Source organism: Rhinolophus sinicus, linkage group LG14 (genome assembly GCF_036562045.2).
Source record: "Rhinolophus sinicus isolate RSC01 linkage group LG14, ASM3656204v1, whole genome shotgun sequence".
NCBI lineage: Eukaryota > Metazoa > Chordata > Mammalia > Chiroptera > Rhinolophidae > Rhinolophus > Rhinolophus sinicus.
Genome location: NC_133763.1, coordinates 10,957,752 through 10,975,557, shown reverse-complemented (window position 1 = coordinate 10,975,557; position 17,806 = coordinate 10,957,752). Strand labels below are relative to the sequence as shown.

The 17,806-nt window shown below is 39.1% G+C and overlaps 1 pseudogene; it reads right to left on the bottom strand.

Annotated features, from left to right (window-relative positions):
• LOC109444036 (replication protein A 32 kDa subunit) overlaps positions 1 to 17,487 on the bottom strand; it is a 59,128-nt pseudogene extending 41,641 nt beyond the window's left edge.
• Positions 17,488 to 17,806: the final 319 nt, after the last annotated feature.

The following is a 17,806-nucleotide window of genomic DNA, read 5'->3' as shown; positions in this document are numbered from 1 at the left end:
ACTATATGTTACCTGAAAGTCAAGGTATTACATAGCAAACTCTGTTCCTTGATGAAATAGGTTGAAGAATGAGGTATTTTGATGATCAAGTAGCCTCATTAATGGTTAATATGTTCATCGTATTTGGATTATCAATTTCCAAACAATTGCAATATAATTATAATCTCATAATATCAGAACTATAGTGAATGCAATATATTCTTTCTCGGTGGGTTTCTGAGTCATTGTTAAAAAGCCAGTCATCGTTGTGTGACAAAAATGAAAAGGTGCAGTGGTTCAAAGAACAAAAAGACAAACAATCCAATTAAAACACGGGCAAAGGATTTGAACAGATTTTTTCCAAAGAAGTTATTGCCAACAAGCACAGGAAAAGTTGCTCAGTCATTAGTCATTAGGGAAATGCAGATCACGACCATAATGAGATACCACGTCACACCTACTGGGATGGCTATCATTAAAAGAAGAAATGGAAAAGAACAAGTGTTAGCGAGGACGTAGAGAGATTGTAACCCTCTTACATTGCTGGTGGGAATGTAAAATGGTGGAGCTGCTGTGGAAAACTATGTGGCGATTATTCAAAAAGGTAAACATAGAATTACCAGAAGACCCATACATTTCATTCCAAGGTATATACCCAAAAGAATTGAAAGTAGAGATTCAAACAAATACTTATACACAAATGTTCATAGCAGCATTATTCACAATAGTCAGCTAAGTTTCTGTAGTGGAGTGGTCACCGTCCTTCTCCTGACACAAGAGCCAAAAGGTAGAAACAACCTTCAATCGTGTCCCTCAGCAGAAGAATGGATAAACAAGACATGGTGTATACATACAATGGGATATTACTCAGCCATAGAAAGAAATACTGATACATGTTTCAACACGGATGAGCCCCCAAACATTATGCTGAGTGAAAGAAGCCAGACACAAAAGGACAGAGTCTATGATTCTCTTTGTATGAGAAATGCAAAATAGATAAATCTAGAGACAGAAAGCCAGTAGGTAGTTGCCAGGGGCAGAGGGAGAGAGGGAATGGAATGGCTGCTTCATGGATATGGGGTTTTCTTTGGGAGTGATGAAAACATTGTGAAACTCTATGGTGGTGGCACACCGGTGTGAATGTACCAAACGCCACTGAACTGTATCCCTTAAAACGGTTCACTTCATATTGTGGGAATTTCACCTCAACTTTTTTTTACATATATTTTATTTATTTTTTATTTTATTAGTTTTAGGTGCACAAAACAATGCAATGGTTAGACATTTATCATTTATATCCCTCACACAGTGATAATCTCCCTCCCCCATCCACTACCCCCTCTGACACTGCACACAGCCATTGCATTTCCACTGTCTCTATTCCTAATGCTGTACTCTGCTTCTTGTATATATATATAAAATTATAGTTGACATTCATTATTGTTCATCTTCAGCTTCAGGTGTACAGTGCAGTGATCAGGCATCTACATCCTCCCTGAGGTGGTCTCCCTAATGAGACAAGTGTCCATCGGATACCCTACAAAATCTTTACATTATTGATTACATTCCCCAAATTGTCACCTCAACTTTTAAAGAAAGGAACAATGTCTTCCAGAGTGCAACGCATGGACGTCAGGGTCCCTGGCCATGCTCACGATGAATTCCTGGGGTCCAACAAATGAAAATAATTTATTCACATTTGTGTTTATCTCACCATTTAAAATTTTCTGTTTTTGTATATGCTTCATAATGTGTATAACAAATTATTATGGACTAACTGAAGAGCATTTCTAAAGTAAAAATATAAACATATAGATGGTGCTTGTCAAAAAGTTTTTACTGATAAGGTTGTATAATTCAAAAAATTGGAAACCACTAACCCAGGATTATATTTTAAATTAGTGATCCAGGAGGGCTCTGTCCGTAGGTACATTGCTTGAGTCAGATTTTGGTGGGTACTTTTCTTGTTTTTTGTTTTTCGTTTTTTCCTTGGGGGTATGTCCAATTTTTATTATTGTTATTTTGGTACAGTTGACATTCAATATTATTTTATATTCGCTTCAGGTTGGTGGGTACTTTTTCTATATTTCTTTGTAATAGACACAGGACGTGTTTTAACATACAGCCTTAAAATTTACCAGGTCCAAATTACTTGGCCTTTCTTTATCTCACAGAACTATGGTGCTTTCTTCTTCCACTTGCTGTGGTAGATCCAGAATTTTTTCCCTGAGAAACATGTGGTTTTGCCTGCAGGCTTTCTCTGTGTCCTTTCAGGGGTGGGACAGTCTTCCATTGAGACTTGTGTCTGTATCTGCGTCAAATAAGAGGGTGTGAGTCCTCCCCACTAGAATGGCATGGAAGGCCAATGGGTCTGCAGCTAATAGGACACACTGTGAGGTCTGCTCGCCTGGAACCTGTTAGAGACCCAACCTCCAACTCAATGCAGTTGACACTTAGCCAAAGATTGGTTCAGAGGAATGGGATTTTTCCTGAGAATTTTCTGAAATGTATGGAGACCTTCAATTCTGCTCTGATAAACCACATTCTAAATCCATCAGCCAGAGCTTCAGAGAATGGCGCATGTCGTAGAGCACATGATTTCAGTTTGCCTACAGAGAGAAAGTGCTATAGTCCACAAACATGGCACCTAGTGTGATAACAGGTGTGTTTCTCTTTGTAAATTAAGAAATTGGCATGTGTGTGTGTGTGTGTTCTTCTGAAAATATGGGAGGTTATTCTGAAACAGGTTTTGAACTGTTGCATATACTGGTTCTGAAGCCATGCTTTCTGAGAATCCTGCCCCATTACACTGAGGGTAATGAGAAATGCATGTGTGTATCGAACAGAAAACAAGCTTGAGGAAAGAGCTATAGATCACTTAACCATGAAGCAATGAGAGCAAATTTTAAAAGTCATTACACATGTTATGCAAAAGCTTCATAAAGCTGCCAAGGGATTTCTGAATTCACTCATAATTGAAAAGTGGTTTGTTAAATGAGTTTTCCGTTGGCATAACTAGGGGGAGTAGCTACTTATCTTGTTCTGGAAAAATAAAATGTAAAAGAAAATCCAGGTCCCAAAGTGATCTTTCTTCAGATGGTTTTTTCCCAAATATATTCATTTCCAACTTTATTGCCATATCAAAGAATGAAATAGCCAGCTGTGTTCATACGATCTCCTATAATGATCTGTTTTCTTTGATTACGGAGTTAACCAAATGATCTATTGGTTTTTTAAATTATATTATTTTGTGCTCTATATAATTATATGTATTAATTCAATACAAAAAATTAGGTTAGGAATTTTCATTGAAATAAATATGTATGCATTTAAAACCATTCTGGGGGGAAAAAAAACATTCTGAGCAGGGGAAGTGTACTCACACGTGCACACACACAGAGCATTTAAGGACCTCTGTAAAAAGATTTTCACGGATTACTAGAACCAATAGAATTTTTTCCCCCAGGTAGCCATGAACATTTGAAGAAAATTTTTATACCTGTGCTAGAACCCAGACTTTTTTATAGTTATAATTATTAGGTTAGAAATTTGAAGTAAAATACTGTTAGCAAATCAAGTTGAACTACTTTAGGATAAGACAACGTCCCTGTTCCCCGATAGTCTCTAATCTAGTAAAAGAGATAAAAGATGTCTTGGTCCCCAACTAAATCAAAGAATACATATCTTTTAATTTAATGTTTTTTTACCAGACCTAAAGTATCAAATGACTTAACATGTACAAATCAAAACAATTTTTTTTTTATTCCCAATCTATTGTAACATATTTCAATTTTTATGTTAAATGATAAAAATTTTAATTTATCAGGTTTTCTTCAAAATGCTCACTAACTTGTTTCTATACCCATCACAGAAAACTGGCAGAGCAAAGGAGATGTCACACTCAGCTGAGCGACTGAAGAACATTTATAATAATAAAGGGGTTATGTAGAAATTGGAGTGAAGTGTTAAGAGAAAACAAAGTACATGTAATACAGAATCCTGATGTAAAGAGTTGGAACTGGGAGGGGTTAATAAAGGGCAGGGAGAAGGGGCCATTTCCAGAACCCAGACAGCGTGGCTACATGAAGATGCAGTGAACACACTCTAATATCCCCCTTCCCCCACCTCCTGGTATGATTGCCCTTGTGTAATTCCTCCTCTTGAGTATGACAAAATCTATGATTTGTTTCTAATCCAAAGAACATGGAAAACAAGAAAGGATGCCAATTCTGTGATTACGTCATGTAAGGCAAATGCCCAGTTCTTTTCCATGCTAGCCTTGAAGAAGCAAGCCGCCATGCTATGAGGTGCCTTCTGGAGAGCCACATGGTGAGGAACTAGCAAGGAACTGGTGGCTGACAGCTAGCAAGAAACTGAGGCCCTCAGTCTGATGGCTTCCAAGGGACCAAGTGCTGCCAACAACCCTGTAAATTTGAAAGTGGATCCTTCTCTGGTCAAGTCTTGAGATAAGACTATGGTTCTACTGACTCCTGGACTATAGCTTTGCCGAGGACTCAGCTAAGCTGTGACCGGGGATTCCTGAGCCACAGAAACTGTAATACAATAAATAGCAGTTGCTTTAAGCTACCAAGTTTATGGTGATGTTGTTCCACAGCAATGGACAGTTAATATAGACGGCTAATCAGAGAGGAACCAAGCTTTCATTAGAGCAGGGGTGTCAAAATTGCAGCCCGTGGCCAACTGGTCTGCAATCCATTGTTAATTGGCCCACAGCAAATTCCAAAAATATATTTAGTTTACTTAAATAAACCAGGTGAGGCAATACATACTTCACTTCAGTGAGTGGCCCGGCTGTTTGTGCATTTTACTGCATATGGCCCTTGGTAAAAAACGTTGAAAAAAGTTTTGACACCCCTGCGCTAGAGAGACGCACACAACCCACAGCGCTATACAGAGAGAGGGAGAGGGCAGTAACCACCCACCTCATACCCCTCCTACGGGAGTTCCCAACAGACCAACCCAAACAGAAACCCGAGAGAAGGGAGCCCATGACTGCCGTCCGTGTAGGTGGGTCATCCTTCCCTGGCAGAGGCAGTGTAGAAAATAGTGGGCAGTGAAACTGCAGATAAACAACACTGTAATTTTATTAAACTTTCGTTTTGAGACCAAAATACCTTTAACCAATGAGTCATTTAACCATATTCAAATTAAATAAATGACTCCTACTCTAACATAATCAGACGTTAAGGTATATGTGGAGAGTCATGTATATAGTCATATTTTTTTGTGTGTTTTTTTGTATATTTTTACTATTTTTTTGTTTTACTTTTTCGATTCATTTTATATAGTCATACTTTTATTTCAGGTTATAGAGCTCCATTAAATCATGATATTGGTAAAGGCACACTGCCCTGTTGAGAATTAAATAGGAAAGATAATTATATAGAAAATACAATAAGCACTTCTAAAAAAGAAAATAAATTTAGATACTCCTATTAGTTAACAATTTAGAGTATAAGTTCTTTAATATAGATGTAGATTTTTAGAATTATTGTAATATAAAACCCAAGGTATTTTAAATCTAGTAGTCATGCTTCTAGCTGTGTTGTTTTAGAGGGATAATTACTTCTGATAAAATGAAAGTTACATTTTTCTTTTTTTTAATTCCATAAAAGGTTCCTTTTTTTCCGGCACTGTCATGAAATGTCATTTAGCTGAAAACATTTAACTACTCATATTTGTGATTCCCAGCTCTAAGTTTCAAATCCATTATTAGTGGGATTATGTAGCATTTCTCAATAACCCACATTAATTTATAAACTGAATGGGAAAAAAAATTGCAATGAGAGGACTTCAAAAATTCATCTAAAAAATATTGAGAAGGTAAGCTGCATTTGATTTCAAATCACTTTCCCTTCTCCCTGAGAAGTAAATGAGGATACTAATTAAAGATAAAGCTGTATCTTTAACTTACTTAAGAATAAACTGTCCTAATAAACCAATCAGAGTAGATCACCTGGCTCTTCCTTAGAATTGCTCAAAAATTTTTTCCTTTCAATCCCAGGAGAAATCATCCTGTTAGATAAAGGTGACATAAGGAGAAAGCGATGAAATCAAAAAGAGAACTGTCCTGTAAAAGACAGTTGCCTTCAGGATTCTGATAACAGAGAAACTATCCAGTTAAATTAGAGCATTGTCTGAAGTAAAAAGACTACTATTAGTTTGGTGCAAAAGTAATTGCAGTTTAAAAGGTTAAAAATAATCACAAAAACCAGAATTACTTTTGCACCCAACCTAATATTAAGGAAAATTAATGTTTCGTTCTAAAAAATCTTAGCTCTCAACATTTGTTTGTTTGTTTTTTAAAAGAATCGAGAATCTGATTGCTTTAGTATTAAACTAATTTTTTTAAAAAACTTAAAAGAATACAAAGAAAAATATAGCTTGTAATTTTAATTGAAAACGCATTTTCCTCTCTTAACAAGATATTCCAAAGCACTGTTAATACAGAGAAGTAATACCTTGAGGAAACCATGTGCATTACTTTACCTGAAAATCATCGTGATAATTACCTTCCTGACGTTCATTTGGGTAAAAATCACCCTTCATGAGATTTATGTCTTCAGATGCTGGAATACTACATTAGGTAGCTGTCTCACTAATAAGCCGCCTAGGGTATTACCTGTGTGTGCATGCCCTATTCAAAAAAAGGAAAGCAGGGGAGGTGCTTATGAGGGTTAGATGATGTTGGTAGCAAAATCAAGGAGCCACAGGACAGTTCTGGAAGATGCAATTGCAATACCATTTTCATAAACCAGAAGGTTAATAAATCTTCTTAACAAGAACTTATGATGAACACTGAGGTTTAGTTTCACTACCCTCTGGGAGACTACTGTGTCAGTTTCCCAGGGCTGCTGTGACAAAGGCCCACAAACTGGGTGGCCTAAAACAACAGAAATTTTTTCTTCCACGGTTCTGAGGGGCTTTAAGTCAGAAATCCAGGTGTCAGTGGGGCTGCACTCCCCAAGGGCTCTCAGGGAGGATCCTTCCCACCTCTTCCAGCATTTGGTGGCTTCAGGCATTCCTTGCCTGTGGCTGCATCACTCCAATCTCTTCCCCATCTTCACATGGCCTTCTGTATCTTCTGCTGTCTCCTAATTATAAGATACCTGTCACTGCTTCTGGTGCCCACCTGGATAACCCAGGATGATCTCGTTGTGAGAGCCTTAATTATACCTGTAAAGACCCTTTATCCAAATAAGGCCATATTCAGGAGTTCTAGAAGTTGGGATGGGGACATATCTTTTGGGGGTCCACCATTCACCCCACTACAACTACTGAGTCTGAATATTATTCCTTTGGATGTTAAATATCTTATCTTCTCATTAAAGTGATGACAGATCACAGGGGGGAAAAACAAAGGCTATCTTTACGGGAGGTATCAGGGAGACAGACACAGGTAAAAGGCATGCTTACACATTTATTTGGATTTTCTGGTTAGTTCTTTCATGATTATTTGCTAGAAGGCCAAACCCTGTAGGTTCTGATTGGGTCTCTCTATTCAATAATGCTTTCATTCACTCGTAGCCACAGTTACAGAGCTGCCGAGTCAAAATGGCATCTTCAAGTACTCAAAATCCAAGTTGGACTCAATAATATCATCACATTAAATGCACTTGGTTTTAACTCAGAGTGCGTCTAACCCATGGAGTCTTGTGTAGCAGCTTCTCCTGCTTCAGTCTTAGGGCATCTTTTTTTAGTGGATAGTCATCATTTCCTTTTTTTCTGGTCAGTATCTGAACCTTCTTTCTACGTAAGTAATCCCCCATGTTATGAGACAGAGCCACCTCCTATTAAAATATATATATATAGAAATATTTATATTATATATAAATATATAGCAATTTTTATAAATGTCTACACACACACATATACTACATACTCCTTTCCCCAGCTTGGCCTCCCTTGCAGTGAGGGCATGGGTACACACCTAGGCTTTGCCAACAGATACACACGCCAGGGATTTTAAATCTCAAGATTTAAATGTAGAAGCAGAAGCAACAACATTATGAAAAGGGTGGTGGTCTCAGCAGGCCCAGCTACATAACTTGGAGGGCCCAGTGCAAAATGAAAGTACGGGGCTTCTTGTTTAAAAGGGCAGGGGAAAAGTGCCATTAAAAAGACTAAAATATAAAGCATTTTCCGGGCTGGCCCAGTGGTTCAGGTGGTTGGAGCGCCATGCTCCTAATGCCGAGGTCACCAGTTCGATTTCCACATGGGCCAGTGAGCTGCAAACAATGACTCTCCCTGGAGCTGGGCTGCTGTGAGCAGCTGGAGGTTGGCGTGAGCTGCCGTGGGCTGCTGTGTGCTGCCATGGGCTACCGTGTACTGGCCATGGTGAGCTGCTGTGAGCGGCCCACCGAAGACCGACAACCGACTGCCTCAGCTGCGGGGGAGCACAAGGCTCACAATACCAGCATGGGCCAGGGAGCTGTGTCCTACACAACTAGACTGAGAAACAACGGCTTGAACCAGAGTGTGTGTGAGGGAGGCGGAAGAAGGGGGGAAAAACATTTTCCTTTAAAAATATCTCATTATATATCAAAGGTAATAATGGTATTGGTGATACTTGAGTAAAACCAAATGTAAAATTGTAAAAAAAAGTATTTTTGGTGTCATAATTTTGCAAACACAATAAATAACAATACTTTATTAATGTGATATCTTGATTAAGCATAAGATTGTTCTGGCTCACTTTTCTGCAAATTCATTTATTACATCATACTTTTTGAACTTTATTTTCAATCAGTATAATTGAAAGTTACTCTTTGCAACAACATGGATGGACCTAGAGGGTATTATGCTAAGTGAAGTAAGTCAGACCGATAAAGACAAATACCATATAATCTCACTTATATATGGAATCTAAAGAACCAAATAAGCAAAACAGAAACAGACCGACAGATACAGAGAACAAACTGATTACTAGATGGGAGGAGGGTTGGGGGGCTGGGTGAAAAACATGATGGGATTAAGAAGTACAAACTGGTAGTTACAAAATAGTCATGGGGATGTAAAGTACAGTATGGGAAATATAGTCAATAATATTGAAAACAAAATAGTGTCAGGTGGGTACTAATCAGGGGATCACTTTATAAATTACATAAATGTCTAACCACTACACTGTACACCTGAAACTAATATAAGATCAAATGAAAGTCACTCTTGGCAAATGTAAGATCACAAATAATTTTTGATAACTTTTAATTTTGAGGCCTTTTCTGCTGATGTAACTTATTGCAGTTGAGAGTATTTTGTAGACTGTGGCAACCTTTAGTTTATTGGGATAAACTTCTGGTAAACTATTTCAAAAAATGAATTTTAGCACATGTATAGATGATGAATCTCCTGGAATGATTTTTCCAAAAAGATTTAGCTCTTCCTTCATACAAATCAGTTGGTGTAAGGTTAACTTTAAACGCTAATGTATGCAATGGCATGTTAATATTTTCTGACAGTTCCTGTAACTCATATTTTGTTTACAAGAAAGCGAAAGTGGCTTCATGATTTATATACATAGTAATTCCAAACACCTGTTTATTCATTCTATCACTGTGTCTTCAACTGTAAGAGAAAAAATTAATTTTAAAATTCTCTTCTTCCTTAAGAATTGGTTCATCTGAAATGTCACATGAAAATAGCGTTTGTTTCCATCAAATGTGACCATCTTTAAACTTATTTTCTATTTCTAAGACTGAATATTTGCTCTGTAATGTGGCAGCAGTTTCCAAAACCAGTGATCCTAAATTCATTGAAGTCTAGTAACCGCTGATACACTTTTCGGCAATGTCAATGTGTATGCTTTTGTTTTGCAATTATTTACTGACAAAGTTTGCAGGCCAGAGAGGTGATGCAGGGAAGGGCTCCAGGGACACAGGTGCGGAGCCCCTCTTCTCTCCTGCATCTGCTGCTGCTGCTGTGGTCACCACCTCTAATCTGGGCTCAAGTCCCTGCCCCACGGCCAGGCCTGGCCCGCGGCTTGCGCGTGCGCACTGCGTGCCAGCCAATCTCGCCGGGGCCTGCGGTGCGGTACCCGCGGGCTGTAGTCCCCACCCTGCTGCCAGATTTATCGCTCCATTGTACGATCTATCGACCTTTACTTACAAAACACAAGTTCCAAGATAAAATTATGAAGAATTTCAAGACTGCAACAGCAGCAGAGCATTAAATCAAAAGTGAAGGCTCTGGCCCCCCGGGGTGGGGGGGGGGAGAGGGACGGGGCAGAGGACGGGACTCAAATGCCCATTAACGTCTTGCATCTGTGGTGTCATCTGTGGTGTCGGGAGGACAATATGATGCCTCCTTCCACCCAGACTTCACTCTAGAAACATGTTCTTATATAAGGTGATTTGCAATGAAACACAGGTAACTGGGTACTTGTGTCCTTCAGGGTGAGGCCGCTCTAGCCCTGGGTTTCTTCATTTGCAAAAGAATGTATCGTTGCACTCATGTTAATTTCCTGGCATTGACTGTTGTCATTTCCTTGGCTACGTAAGAGCGTAACAATGGGGAAAGCTGGGTGAACGTTTGATGGCAATTATCTATACTATTTCTGCGGCTTTTCTACAAGTACGTATAAAAGGATTTCAACAGCACGGGGTTTGGAAGGCAGGGAGCACCTCCCACCCAGTATTAGAATTAGAATGGATACGAGTCTGGCATCTACTTACTAGCTGTGTGTCCTTGGACGCATTGCTTAACTTCTAATTATTTACCTTGGGGGGAGGAGGAAATGTAGATACTGGATTAGATTCTCAATGTCCTTTCTAGTGTTAAGAAGATGTAAAAACAATTGAAGGGCCTCTAGGTTCTGAGTCACCTCTTTTGCTGTTTCTTATTTTGATTTTTTTTTAAATTCTTACTTCCCACCCACCCCTACGCACACCCCATCCCACACCCCTGCCCCTAGCTGTTTTCCTCTTACCGTCTTTCCCCAAAAATAAGACCCAGCCAAACCAGCAGCTCTAATGCATCTTTTGGAGCAAAAATTAATGTAAGATCCAGGATTATATTATATTATATTATATTATATTATATTATATTATATTATATTATATTATATTAAAGACCTGGGCTTATATAAGACCCGGTCTTATACTAAAATAAGACCGGGTCTTATATTAATTTTTGCTCCAAAAGACGCATTAGAGCTGATGATCCGGCTAGGTCGTACTCTCGGGGAAACACGGTATTTTATGTCCATTCAGTACATTTGGAGCTGAGGCAAAGTTACTACTCATAAGTATCCATGAGTATATTTACCTAGAAAAGCAGCTCTTCCTGTAGGAAGAAGTCAATTGCTAGCATATCCAATGGAAATAAGGTGCTTGTCACCTAGTGCTCTCATCACAGCTATTTTCAGCTAAACTGTTGTCCCTGTCTGTCAACCTTGGCAGCACACTGAAATCACGTGGGGAGCTTTTAGAACTCTGATGGTCAGCCCCACCAGCAGAGATTCTGATTTGATAGGTCTGAGTGTGACTAGGCCAGATTTCACTTTTTATATTTGGTGCATTTGTGATATTCATCAAAACCCTTGCTCCACTAACATTGTAATGGATCCTAATGAAGCATAATTCAGTCTTCTTATAGAGAACACACAATGCCCATATATATTACCCCTCTCAAGTAAAATCATGGTACAAGAACATGCATTAACGTTTAAATCGTACCAAAAGGAAGTTGGTGTAGTGATATGTACGTTTTGTTCATAAATTATATTCATCAACACATTTTTATGAGATTATAAACCCCAATGAGACAGCGACCTAAGTTGTTTCATAACCACTTCATTGTAATATAATTCACATACCATGAAATTTACATTTTTAAAGTGTACAATTCGACGGGTTTTAGTATATTCGCAGAGTTGTCAGGGACTAAACATTTAACCTTTGTTATACAGGAGAGCAAATATGAAAGAACCAGTAATTTTCATTTGATTATGGCAAGTTTTATAGTGCTTTTTGCCCTCTGGCTGTGTTATTCTATACAAGCCTGCTAAGAGGAAAGAAGATAATTACCAGTGATAAATTCATCTTTAATGAAAAGAAGAGTTATTCATGAGGAAAAAAATGTCAATTTTCTCCCAATGCTCATTCATCTTCCCTGAAAGGACACAGAACATTTCCAAACAGTGATGATTAGATCCAAAATTTATATGCTTTGCTTTATATACCCTTTGATTAATCCATAACAACCAATTACCATTGCTTACCTTTATTATTAGATTTTCCTAGCACCATTACACTCCTGACTAATGAAAATGCTAAGAAGAGTCTATTAAGAGCATGCAGAATATCGTTCTATCTAATGCTGAGTGGTTAATTGTCTTCAGAATTTGAAGGGAAGGTCTTAATGATATATGGCACCTCCAAGACAGCAGGGCACAAAGTAAGTGCTCAGTGAGTAGGGTGATCATATCATAGAAAGCAGGACACTTTTGAGTGAAATGTATGTTATTATTATATAGCATTTGTCTATATTGCATAATTGAAATGATAATACCAATGGCTATTCTTTTTTTCTATTTATCCTACTTTTTTTAACTTTTTTTAAAAAATTATTTTAAGGGTGTTTTTCCAGGACCCATCAGCTCCAAGACAAGTAGCGCCTTTCAATCTTGTTGTGAAAGGCACAGCTCACAGTGGCCCATGTGGGCATCAAACCAGCAACCTGGTTATTAAGAGCACTAACCAACTCTAACCAACTGAGCTAACTGGCCGCCCCCAAATGGCTATTCTTAACGATATTAATTTATAAATAAATCTTGGAAAGAAATTGCACCATAGATTCTTCAAGATTTTCCATTAGAATTAGGGCACAAATGAATAAAATAAATATTGTCATTTCTGGCTGCCGCCACTTTTGAATCACACTGTATGCCCTCCCCCCAAACCCAGATGAGCCACGATACCTATTAGTTATTAAACAGCCAAAAGAATACATGTCTGTGAGCCTGTTCAGCTCTATTTGAGCCAACCATGCAAGCACTAGTTGGTCTGCAGATGCCAGGCTCTTACACTTGTGGATTTCTAGAGCAATTAATCTGTCACTTTTTGACATGGGATCAATTTTCTGATAATTGAACTTTAACAGGAATGGGTAAACAATGCATCTTTGTACTCGAGCTGTAAGGAGGCAAAATACAAATGAATTTTCCAGGTCATGGAGGCTTCCATCATCAACATTTCTAATCAGTTTAGATAGAATATCTTCCTAAACTTTCTTGATTTCCAGGAGTGTCCGGGTCCTTCTTTTAGGAAAACATGATTTCACATCCAGGTAAAATATGGCTACTCGTGAGCCCAGTGCTTTGCATTTTCAGAGAAAAGAAGACATGGATGCTGGATCTACTCTACATGCCAAGGATGCCAACCTTGCAAGGGTACCATCCTCCTCATGCACATGACATGACGGCCTCTGTTTCATTCACAGTCAAGGAGGGAGCGCCTGGGATCAATATCTCACAGTCCGCTTCATCATGATTTTCTAGCCTGGAAGTTTTGTCCTCTTTTCTGCCATGACTCCTAACAGATGCTGTAGACCTTCATAGCACATGTCTGAGCATCTCCAGGGCTAGGCACCAGTCTTGGTTGGCCACTTACAACTGTACCCTTTTCCCTCCCACTCAAGAAAGCACATTAGAAACTAAGTGGTTAAGAGTGTTATTACGAGGCGACCAGATGGCTCAGGTGGTTAGAATTCGAGCTCTGAACAACAAGGTTGCCAGTTCTATTCCCACCTGGGATGGTGGACTGTGCCCCCTGCAACTAAAGATTGAAAATGGCGACTGGACTTGGAGCTGAGCTGAACCCTAGATTGAAGGACAACAACTGGGAGCTGATGGGTCCTGGAGAAGCACACTGTTCCCCAATAAAATGTTAAAAAGTTAAAAAAAAAAAAAAGTGTTATTACTGTACAGATGATCTCACACCTGCCCTGGTTTCCTTTTTAAGCAAACCAATTTGGGTATGTTTGCAAACTTGGATATGTTATTGGAAAAAAAGCATTTGTGGACTACCTTACAACTTAGTATGACACATCAGGACGTATACTGTGACTCAGTGATTGAGAAAGTCCCTTCTCTTGATGGATCTGCAGTGAAGTCACCCTTCCCTTTCTTCCCAGAATATTCATGCATTATTTACGTATATGTTTCCTGTTCTTTTATTCATTCCACAAATGTTTACTGTGCTAGATGCTAAGGATACATGATGATCAAGACAGAAAACCCTCTGCTGCCAACGAGCTCAGATCTACTGAGGGAAGTTAGATATGTCAACAAAAGAAATCAAGATGTAAGTATGGGGATGGATATAGATCCATCCACAATAGATGGACGGATGATGGACAGACAGCTGATGACAACTGCTTCGGACAGCTACGAGAAATCGCAAGGGTCTCTAACCCTCCTGCAGGAGAAAGGTGGTCAGGGAAGCTGAATTTGGTTGAATTAGAACACTTTGCCAGCCAGACAAGGGAGGGCAGGCCTTCCACCCAGCACACAAGTCTGGAGCTGCACTGTGGGCAAACTGACGCTTCCGTGTAGTCTGAAGACGGGAGAAAGCTGAGAATTCTGGCAGGATAAAGGATATAACTGGATAACTGGATTTTCTTTTTTCTTTTTTTTTGTAAGAGTGAAGCCAGGAGAAAACAGAAACCTGGGAAGATTATTGAGGGGAAGAGGGAAGGTGTTCAGGTTTAACGGTCCCTCTCCTCTAAGCCCTGTCTTCCTCACCCCTTGTTGATTTACAGACCGTTTGTCCCAGCCCCCTCAGCTCCCAGAAGCAGCCAGCTTAAATTTTCTTAGTTTTGAGCCAAAAACATGGTAACCATTGAATTCCCTAAAATGTTTGAGTTGTAAAAGTTCTTCCTCCATGGAAAGGTTTGTATATGAATGTTCCTAGCAGCATTATTCATAATAGCCAAAGACTTTGCTGGGGTATATCCATACAATGGACTATTCTTCCTATAAATAAGAGCAAACTACTGATACTTGCAACACAGATGAACATCAAAAAACATTATGCTAGGGGACAGCCAGTTAGCTCAGGTAGTTAGAGCGCGGTGCTCTTAACAACAAGGTTGCTGGTTCGATCCCTGCATGGGCCACTGTGAGCTGCGCCCTCCACAACTAGATTGAAACACCTACTTGACTTGGAGTTGATGGGTCCTGGAAAAACACACTTAAAATAAATAAAAGTTAAAAAGAAATCATGTAAGGAAAGAAGCCACATACATATGTATATATCTATTTTTATAAAATTTCTAGTAAAGGTGAATCTTAGAGAAAGAAAGTGGATTGGTGGTTGTCTATGACTGAAGGTGGGAGTGGGGACTAAGTGCAAATGAGGAGGCAGGAACTTTTGGGGATGATGGAAATGTTCAAAAACTGGATTGCGGGGTTGGTTGCACAAATATAAGTTTACTAAAAATCATTTAACTGTGCACTTACTATAGATAAATTGTATAGTATGTAAATTATACTTCAGTGAGGCTGTTTTTTTAAATGTACTGCCCACTTTCCTGCCCTTTTAAGAACATACATTGAGCAGTAGTGAACCTTTCCTTCAGGGTCATTAGCATAAATATGACGTTTTATCAGTATAATGATTAGATGCTGCGTGATCCCGAGCAAGTTACAAAACCTCCAAAGTTTCAGTTTCCTCTTCTCTATAATGAGGATAATGAAAGTATCCACCACACAGGATTGGTAGGAGAATTAAGATAAAACATGAAAAGCACTTAGAACAGAGTTAATAAAAATTCAGGGGCAGCCAGATGGCTCAGTTGGTTAGAGCGCGAGCTCTGAACAACAGAGTTGCCTGTTTGATTCCCACATGGGCCAGTGAGCTGAGCCCTCCACAACTAGATTGAAGAACAATGACTTGGAGCTGATGGGCCCTGGAGAAACACACTGATCCCCAATAAAAAAAAAAAAAAAAATTTAAATGATAAAAAAAAAATTCAGCTGATACGATGCTTATGATACCGTGCCATAATTACTACAGCAATGCAAAAACACCCAATGTGATAAAATCAAAGACAACTCTTTCAGGTTTATATCCCCTTCACTCTCCCTGGCCTTCCTGGTTTCATAACAATCTACAAATCTTTCAATAGCACTGTTTATCAAGAACCTGTGATGTACTAGGCACTTAGTTTAGAGGACGTCTCATTTAAGCCTTCTAGCAACCCTGTGATCAGCGGCTTTACAAGCCAAGGCCTGAAGAACAAGCCCTCCCCCCACTAAGCAACAGTCGTATTTCAATTCCAAATGTGTCTGACTTCTAAACTCATGCACTTGCCATCATACCCACAGAGTAAGAACAGTAAGAGAGCGGCTAATTAACTGCACCAAAGGGGACTTTTTTGAATCTATACTTTCATTTTCATAGAAAGGCCAGGGCTAAAACACCACAACGCTTTCAGGAAAATTCCACTGAAATGAAAGCCCAGGAAAAGATACTGCTTGTTTTAATATTAATTGTGACATTTCCAACATCTCAATGTGACAAGGGAACATCTTGGAGGCAATATTTTTCAAACATTTTTTATGTTATAGAACACCTGGAAATAGAGGTTCTCGTTATGAACCATGAAAAACTGACATTAAAAAGGTAATGTATAAAATCCATTTTATACATTTTGCTTCATTAGATATTATTATATATCATATGCTAGTTAGCAAGCATAGTTTCTAATAAAAATGTGTAGAAAATATTTTAGGTGATTAGTGAATTTTATTTTATTTTTACAAATTGGTGAATCTTTGCAGTCAGGGGGTTATGGGAGTTCTTTGTCCTTTTTTTTGGTGAAATTTTTCTCCCAGTTTGAAACTTGTGAAAAAAGTTTAAGATAATCAGCGTATAATTTATCGATGCAACACAAACTTGACTGTGCCTGACTCTAAACGGAAACTTGACTATATCATTAAGACTTAGAAATTACGAATGCCCTGCATGGGGCTAGAGACCAGAATATAAAAGAAAGATCTGTATTTAATATTTACGACTCAGTCTCCAACAGAACCATTTTCTCCACATAGAAGAGTTTCGCCATCGTTGACGCGTCATCGCATGCAGGGCTGCAGCAGCCCAGCCCGCTCAATAGGATACAGAACTGTCTGAAGAGAAACGGGAATCGTGAAACAGAAGCTACAATGCTGAGTAGCTTTTATGCATATCCTAGAAGATGAGCCCACGCTGGGGTCAGTGAGATACGAGAAGCTTGCTAAGGCAACTCCCACAGAAAGTCAGCCAGCCAGTCAGTCAATAATATCGATTTGTGGTACCCTCCGTAATAGAGTGTAGTGGTTAAGTACATGGGTTTGGGAAGCAGACAAAATAGGGTAAAATCCTGGCTCCACCTTAGTAACTCTGTGGCCATCATGAGCAAATTACTTCATTTTGGGTGGTGTCGTCATTTCCTCACCTGTAAAATGGGACAATAGTGGGCTACCTTGCGACGCTGCATGTACGACATGTGCTAATATGTGCTTGGTGCTTAAAACCCTGCTCAGTTAACGTTGTCATGCATTGAGCTGAGTCCTGCAGATAACAGTCAGCAAAACAGACCTGTCCCAGCCCTGAACAAGTGTATGTCCTCACAGTGTCGCATCCAGGCTGGCACAGCAGCCATTACAATAACAACTTTTAATTGCCATGGTTGGGGCATATGGGGAAATAATAGCTAATATTCACACAGCATTGATACTGGGATAGGTACACTTAGAAGTGCCTTTACAGGGATGACTGGTGGGCTCAGGTGGTTAGAGTGTGGTGCTAATGACACCAAGGTTGCC